Raw genomic sequence first — 9,291 nt, 5'->3', positions numbered from 1 at the left:
GAAGAAAAAAAAAAGTGAAAATTTAGTTTATACACAGTATGTACCCTTTCATCTAGAAACAATTGAATTTTTACTTCCCAGTACTGACTGGTAACCGTGACTGCCTCATAGTTCTAGTCCAGAATTTTCTGTGTTGAGTTTATGTTCTCTTCTTATGTACATGTGGATTTTCTGTAGGAACTCATATAATTATCCTAAACAACATTCTAATAGCCTGTGATAAAGGAAATTCCACAGTAATAAGTTGATAGATGTAAACACAGCATCTGATACCACTGATGATTGTATTATGTAGGCTGGAAAATTACACAAACCTCCTATGAAGAAAAACAATTTTGGATGGCGTTTTCCCTTGCCCGGACGCGGGTCACCGGGGCCCCACTCTGGAGCCAGGCCTGGAGGTGGGGCTCGATGGCGAGCGCCTGGTGGCCGGGCCTGCACCCATGGGGCTCGGCCGGGCACAGCCCGAAGAGGCAACGTGGGTCCCCCTTCCCATGGGCTCACCACCTATGGGAGGGGCCAAGGAGGTCGGGTGCAGTGTGAGTTGGGTGGTGGCCGAAGGCGGGGACCTTGGCGGTCCGATCCTCGGCTACAGAAACTGGCTCTTGGGACGTGGAATGTCACCTCTCTGAAGGGGAAGGAGCCTGAGCTAGTGCGCGAAGTTGAGAGGTTCCGGCTAGATATAGTCGGACTCACCTCGACGCACAGCTTGGACTCTGGAACCAATCTCCTTGAGAGGGGCTGGACTCTCTACCACTCTGGAGTTGCCCCCGGTGAGAGGCGCCGAGCAGGTGTGGGTATACTTATTGCCCCCCCAACTTGGAGCCTGTACATTGGGGTTTACCCCGGTGGACGAGAGGGTAGCCTCCCTTCGCCTTCGGGTGGGGGGACGGGTCCTAACTGTTGTTTGTGCGTATGCACCGAACAGCAGTTCGGAGTACCCACCCTTTTTGGAGTCCCTGGAGGGGGTGCTAGAGGGCATACCTTCTGGGGACTCCCTCGTTCTGCTGGGAGACTTCAATGCTCACGTGGGCAATGACAGTGAGACCTGGAAGGGTGTGATTGGGAGGAATGGCCCCCCTGATCTGAACCCGAGCGGTGTTTTGTTATTGGACTTCTGTGCTCGTCACGGATTGTCCATAACGAACACCATGTTCAAGCATAGGGGTGTTCATATGTGCACTTGGCACCAGGACACCCTAGGCCTCAGTTCGATGATCGACTTTGTGGTCGTGTCGTCGGACTTGCGGCCACATGTCTTGGACACTCGGGTGAAGAGAGGGGCGGAGCTGTCAACTGATCATCACCTGGTGGTGAGTTGGCTTCGATGGTGGGGGAGGATGCCGGTCAGGCGTGGTAGGCCCAAACGTGTTGTAAGGGTCTGCTGGGAACGTCTGGCAGAGCCCCCTGTCAGAAGTAGCTTCAACTCCCACCTCCGGCAGAACTTTGACCACATCCCGAGGGAGGTGGGGGACATTGAGTCCGAATGGGCCATGTTCCGTGCCTCTATTGTTGAGGCAGCTGACCGGAGCTGTGGCCGTAAGGTGGTCGGTGCCTGTCGTGGCGGCAATCCCCGAACCCGCTGGTGGACACCGGCGGTGAAGGATGCCGTCAAGCTGAAGAAGGAGTCCTACAGGACCCTTTTGTCCTGTGGGACCCCGGAGGCAGCTGATAGGTACCGGCAGGCCAAGCGGAATGCGGCTTTGGTGGTTGCTGAGGCAAAAACTCGGGCGTGGGAGGAGTTTGGGGAGGCTATGGAGAATGACTTTCGGACGGCTTCGAGGAGATTCTGGTCCACCATCCGGCGTCTCAGGAAGGGGAAGCAGTGCAGTGTCAACACTGTATATGGTGGGGATGGTGCGCTGCTGACCTCGACTCGGGACGTTGTGGGTCGGTGGGGGGAATACTTCGAAGACCTCCTCAATCCCATTAACATGCCTTCCAATGAGGAAGCAGAGCCTGGGGACTCAGAGGTGGGCTCCCCCATCTCTGGGACTGAGGTCACCGAGGTGGTCAAAAAACTCCTTGGTGGCAGGGCCCCCGGGGGTGGATGAGATACGCCCGGAGTTCCTCAAGGCTCTGGATGTTGTAGGACTGTCTTGGCTGACACGCCTCTGCAACATCGCATGGACATCAGGGACAGTGCCTCTGGATTGGCAGACCGGGGTGGTGGTCCCCCTCTTTAAGAAGGGGGATCGGAGGGTGTGTTCCAACTACAGAGGGATCACACTCCTCAGCCTCCCTGGAAAAGTCTATTCAGGGGTCCTGGAGAGGAGGGTCCGTCGGATAGTCGAGCCTTGGATTCAGGAGGAACAGTGTGGTTTTCGTCCTGGTCGCGGAACAGTGGACCAGCTCTATACCCTTAGCAGGGTCCTGGAGGGTGCATGGGAGTTTTGCCCAACCAGTCTACATGTGTTTTGTGGACTTAGAAAAGGCATTCGACCATGTCCCTCGGGGAATCCTGTGGGGGGTACTCCGAGAGTATGGGGTACCGGCCCCCCTGATAAGGGCTGTTCAGTCCCTGTACGATCGGTGCCAGAGCTTGGTCCGCATTGCCGGCAGTAAGTCGAACCCATTTCCAGTGAGAGTTGGACTCCGCCAGGGCTGCCCTTTGTCACCGATTCTGTTCATAACTTTTATGGACAGAATTTCTAGGCGCGGCCAGGGTGTTGAGGGGGTCCGGTTTGGTGGGCTCAGGATTGGGTCACTGCTTTTTGCAGATGATGTTGTCCTGTTTGCTTCATCAGGCCGTGATCTTCAGCTCTCTCTGGATTGGTTCGCAGCCGAGTGTGAAGCGGCTGGGATGAGAATCAGCACCTCCAAATCCGAGACCATGGTCCTCAGCCAGAAAAGGGTGGAGTGCCCTCTCAGGGTTGGTAGCAAGATCCTGCCCCAAGTGGAGGAGTTCAAGTATCTCGGGGTCTTGTTCACGAGTGAGGGAAGAATGGAGCGTGAGATCGACAGGCGGATCGGTGCGGCATCCGCAGTAATGCGGGCATTGCATCGGTCTGTCGTGGTGAAAAAGGAGCTGAGCCGCAAGGCGAAGCTCTCAATTTACCAGTCGATCTATGTTCCTACCCTCACCTATGGTCATGAGCTATGGGTAGTGACCGAAAGAACGAGATCACGAATACAAGCGGCTGAAATGAGTTTCCTCCGCAGGGTGTCTGGGCTTTCCCTTAAAGATAGGGTGAGAAGCTCAGTCATCCGGGAGGGGCTCAGAGTAGAGCCGCTGCTCCTCCGCATCGAGAGGAGTCAGATGAGGTGGCTCGGGCATCTGATCAGGATGCCTCCTGGACGCCTCCCTGGTGAGGTGTTCCGGGCACGTCCAACCGGGAGGAGGCCCCGGGGAAGACCCAGGACACGCTGGAGGGACTATGTCTCTCGACTGGCCTGGGAACGCCTTGGGATTCTCCCAGAAGAGCTAGAAGAAGTGGCCGGGGAGAGGGAAGTCTGGGCATCTCTGCTCAAGCTGCTGCCCCCGCGACCCGACCTCGGATAAGCGGGAGACAATGGATGGATGGATGGATGGATGGAAAATTACATTGGGCTGTCGGGCACTCTCTTTTTGCCTTGTTTAGTTCATATTTATTGAATTGATTTCAGTAATAATAATAATAATAATAATACATTTTATGTACTATAAAGTGTACTATTGTATGTACAGAAATGTGCTAACAGTACTCCATCATTATATCCAGAAGTTAATTATGGCATCCCATAAGGCTCAGTACTCAAACGTTTACTGTGTTCACTTCACATATTTCCATTGGCAACTATCATTAGAAACGTAACATTAATTTTCACTCATATGCAGATGACACCTAATTAAACCTTTCTTTTTGACGAAATGATGTTTCTCCAGTGGTACCCTTAATTAATTGTGTCAGTGAGTTAAAGGAATAGATTGATGAGAAGTTCTGGACTCTGAATACAGGAAAAAAAAAGCAAATATTATTTATTGGGGTAATGATGGTGTGGACGCTGAAAGTCGGGAACGACAAGGAAACGGACACCAATATAAAATAAAAATCAATTTCTTTATTCTTGGTGAGAGGAGGCAGGCTGCAGACCCTGTCACGTTCCAGTGTGCTACAAACCGTCAGCCTGCTAGTAGGAAGCTGAGACTTCCTTTACTCAAGTTCGTTGACAAGAAGAAAAAAGAAAAAATGCGGCAGTTCATTTTGAGGTCATACATAGATCGTTATAGCTTGCAGTCACACCCTGGATTGCAACATGCAGGAGCACACAGTGTTTTTTACGGATAAAAAGTATTTTCAGTATTTTCACAATTTTAAGAAGTACACTTCTGCTAACTTACGTACATAAGACCAGTTATAGCAAGTTTTGTCCTAACGGTTATAGGGTGTGTGCAACTCAGCGGTTTTAGACAATGCTTACTTCCTCATTCTTTTTTTTCACGCACATTGCTCATAAAATTTCAAGGCTTACATAAAGGTTAGTTCAGTACATTACATTAGCTATAAGAAATTATATTCTTATAGCTTTAGTATCTGCATTAGATTACATTTGTTCAGTTAGCTTTAGCACATTCTTATTTAATACGTAAGTGTCACGCTTCTTATAGTTCTATTAGCATCATATTTTTATTATTTGGAAAGACTAACGCACCTTAATTCTAAATTTTCTTTCTCAATGGCGACCACATCAACATTCTGCCCCTTTTTAACTAGGTTGGACTCTCCATTATGTTTTACTGAATCAACATACAATTTAGGGGTTGTCTTTGACACTTGCATGTCTTTTCAAAGATACATTACAAAACTGTCTAAAACATGTTTTTTCCATCTGGAAAATGTTGGAAAAGTAAGACTTCTAAGCATGCAGGATACAGAGAAATTAATTTATGCATTTATTTCTTGTTGGATTGACTACTATAATACATTATTCACTGGCTGTTAAAATCATTTCTTATGCAGCTTTCACGTAATTTAAAATGTTGCTGCAAGAATCATTACCAGAACAAGAAAGTATGAAAACATAACTCCGGTTCTCATGTCCTTACACTGCTTATCAGTTAAGCGTAGAACTGATTTCAAAAACTTCCTTTAATATATAAAGCCTTAAAGGCCCTCCATACTAATCTGAATTTATCACTTTTTACAAACCAGAGTGCATATTAAAATCTCAAGATGTTGGCCCAAGGTTTCTAAACATTAATAACAGTGGGAGGTCGAGCTTTTAGTTGCAGGGCCCTGAAGCTGTGCCTTCTTATGTAAAAGATGCCCCTCCAGGATGAAGACTCACTACTTTAGTCTAGCATATTCTGATAAGAGCTGCTGATTAGCTGTGCATACTACATCTTTATTTGTTAGTCATTTGTGCAAAAATGCAATTGTCTTTAATACAATATTTAAGTAAGAAATGCAATATTTTCATTACTAACCCTCCTCTATACTGTTACTCTTCTCTGTATCTTGTTGTGCCACTGCTGTACTGCCAAGCAGTTCTCCTGCCCATGGAAAGTTATCTAAGATACTGTGAGCCTTGGAATTGTCAGATTGGATAGCTCAGCATAGCCTCTAGTATAGAATGCCCAGGAGGGGTTGGGCAGCCAGTCTTCATGACTATGAATGTGCCTGTGTCTGACTTTGTCTGATTTTTCCTCTTATAGTTGACCATTGGTGACCACAGAGGTTTATTTTCTCCACGGATGTTTCTGACTGGAATTATTATTTTCCTATCCTTCATTTTCAACTGGCCATAGTTCAACAATTAATTAATCGACAGATATTTATGGTTTCTATTAATATTGATCAGTTTCAAACTACTTTGTTTTCCTTTATGTTTAATCAAATCAAATCTGTATCTTTATACAAATTACTACGTACAGAATTAGTACCTATAATCTATTCTTGCACTTTATCTGAGAACTCGTCACAGCGCACTGCACATGCATTCAGTGAAGCGTGCTATAGAAAAATAAACTGAACTGAACTGAACTCAGACTGATTGACGATTATAAAATGGGTTTGCACATCTTAGGTGGGCTGGCACCCCATCAAAGGATAATCTACTTGTGGTTACAAAAATAGATGTATATGGATTTTTTCAGCCATGTGATGAAAAGCAGTGGCAAAAACGTGTTACCACAACTGAAGGTAGACTGAAACTGTTCTTTTTAAATGTAGCACATCACATAAGAACTGAAATACAACATTTACATGCATTTGGAGACTTTGATAACTCATGAAAGGTAGATTGTATTTGATTAAATAAATAAACCAAAATTTAAAACTAAGATTTCACCTTTTACCTTAATAAATATTTTATAAGAATAAGTCATTCAAAAATAACAGTGATACAGAATGCAATTACATGCTTTAGCACATTATATAAAACATTTTTTAAACAGCATTTTACAATATCATACCATTAAAAAACAAGCTGAAACAGGCTTGTGGTGGCTCAAATGCCCTTTGCAGACACCAAACTAGCTTAAAGGATGTACAAATTGCATTGACTGATGCACTGTTGTTAGTTATGGAGGGTCTGTGACTAATTGTAGTTCATTTTTCAAAGACCTATTCAATGTAGAGTTAAAAAATTTTAAATTAATTAAGATGTTCTAAGTACATAATAAACAAGAATAGTTGCATGAAATATTTCAAATATTAAAGTTTGTGCTTCACTTTCTTAATATTCTCGATTGTCATTTTTCACCTTCTGATGTAGATCCATAGTTTGGAGCATGCACTCATACAGCATGTTGCCGCACCCACCACACAACAAACCACCTCAGTGATCCCTAGTAAAGGATACAAATTTTAAAATAACATCATATTTGTAGTCACTGACCTTAAAAAAGTCTAAAACAATACTTCACATACCATGTTTTATATTTGTCATTTTTAACCTTCTGGGAGTGGTTTTTAGTGGACTAGGACTATCGGTAAAGAATCAAATCATCCATCCATCCATCCATTTTCCAACCCGCTGAATCCGAACACAGGGTCACGGTGGGGGGAGATCAAATCAAAAATACAATATTTGTAATCAGCAACCTTGAAATAGCATTAAACTCCACAGACCTATATTACCAATCACCATTTTTTCAAAGTATTATGGAAAAGAGTAATTTTGAGCCCTCATATTCAATGAGAGGGTAAATCCCTGGAGTTGGTTGAAGTGGCATACATACAGTGGTGTGAAAAACTATTTGCCCCCTTCCTGATTTCTTATTCTTTTGCATGTTTGTCACACAAAATGTTTCTGATCATCAAACACATTTAACCATTAGTCAAATATAACACAAGTAAACACAAAATGCAGTTTGTAAATGGTGGTTTTTATTATTTAGGGAGAAAAAAAAATCCAAACCTACATGGCCCTTTGTGAAAAAGTAATTGCCCCCTGAACCTAATAACTGTTGGGCCACCCTTAGCAGCAATAACTGCAATCAAGCATTTGCGATAACTTGCAATGAGTCTTTTACAGTGCTCTGGAGGAATTTTGGCCCACTCATCTTTGCAAAATTGTTGTAATTCAGCTTTATTTGAGAGTTTTCTAGCATGAACCGCCTTTTTAAGGTCATGCCATAGCATCTCAATTGGATTCAGGTCAGGACTTTGACTAGGCCACTCCAAAGTCTTCATTTTGTTTTTCTTCAGCCATTCAGAGGTGGATTTGCTGGTGTGTTTTGGGTCATTGTCCTGTTGCAGCACCCAAGATCGCTTCAGCTTGAGTTGACGAACAGATGGCCGGACATTCTCCTTCAGGATTTTTTGGTAGACAGTAGAAGTCATGGTTCCATCTATCACAGCAAGCCTTCCAGGTCCTGAAGCAGCAAAACAACCCCAGACCATCACACTACCACCACCATATTTTACTGTTGGTATGATGTTCTTTTTCTGAAATGCTGTGTTCCTTTTACGCCAGATGTAACGGGACATTTGCCTTCCAAAAAGTTCAACTTTTGTCTCATCAGTCCACAAGGTATTTTCCCAAAAGTCTTGGCAATCATTGAGATGTTTCTTAGCAAAATTGAGACGAGCCCTAATGTTCTTTTTGCTTAACAGTGGTTTGCGTCTTGGACATCTGCCATGCAGGCCGTTTTTTGCCCAGTCTCCTTCTTATGGTGGAGTCATGAACACTGACCTTAATTGAGGCAAGTGAGGCCTGCAGTTCTTTAGACGTTGTCCTGGGGTCTTTTGTGACCTCTCGGATGAGTCGTCTCTGCGCTCTTGGGGTAATTTTGCTCGGCCGGCCACTCCTGGGAAGGTTCACCACTGTTCCATGTTTTTGCCATTTGTGGATAATGGCTCTCACTGTGGTTCGCTGGAGTCCCAAAGCTTTAGAAATGGCTTTATAACCTTTACCCAGACTGATAGATCTCAATTACTTCTGTTCTCATTTGTTCCTGAATTTCTTTGGATCTTGGCATGATGTCTAGCTTTTGAGGTGCTTTTGGTCTACTTCTCTGTGTCAGGCAGCTCCTATTTAAGTGATTTCTTGATTGAAACAGGTGTGGCAGTAATCAGGCCTGGGGGTGGCTACGGAAATTGAACTCAGGTGTGATACACCACAGTTAGGTTATTTTTTAACAAGGGGGCAATTACTTTTTCACACAGGGCCATGTAGGTTTGGATTTTTTTTCTCCCTAAATAATAAAAACCATCATTTAAAAACTGCATTTTGTGTTTACTTGTGTTATATTTGACTAATGGTTAAATGTGTTTGACGATCAGAAACATTTTGTGTGACAAACATGCAAAAGAATAAGAAATCAGGAAGGGGGCAAATAGTTTTTCACACCACTGTAGCTTCAAGTTCCTCTGAACATTTTTGCTGACGGCACCAACTGGTTTACTCTTTATCATAAGGGTGTCATCTCCTGAACAAAATATGGTCTAAAATGGCATAAAAATGAGGGTTTTTGGGGTCAAAAAAAAAGTTACTGTAATATCTTTCATAAGTAGACATCAGAACAATTCAAATCATATTTCAAATATGGTGGTTTTCTAGTTCCAATGAGTCAGGAGTCAATAAAAAAAAAAGAAGTGATTTCATTGCATTCACAAGTAATTCCTATGAACACAATTGTTGGTTGCAACGTTGTTCACCATGACGGAAAGCAGATCACTGTGCTTTGCCAGCTGATTATAGTGCCAGTGAAATGTTGAGTCATTGTAATCTGCAGGCAGTGCAGCCGTGAAGTTCATGTTTATTCACTGCACATACATAAAGGCTTACAGAATCATACTTAAGGAGCTTACATTTCTAGATAAGTTAAAATGACATTTTGTTTTCCTTGCTTGCATTTTTTTTATT

This window comes from Erpetoichthys calabaricus, chromosome 13, assembly GCF_900747795.2.
Source record: "Erpetoichthys calabaricus chromosome 13, fErpCal1.3, whole genome shotgun sequence".
Classification (NCBI taxonomy): Eukaryota; Metazoa; Chordata; class Cladistia; order Polypteriformes; family Polypteridae; genus Erpetoichthys; species Erpetoichthys calabaricus.
This window is presented reverse-complemented; position numbering follows the sequence as displayed.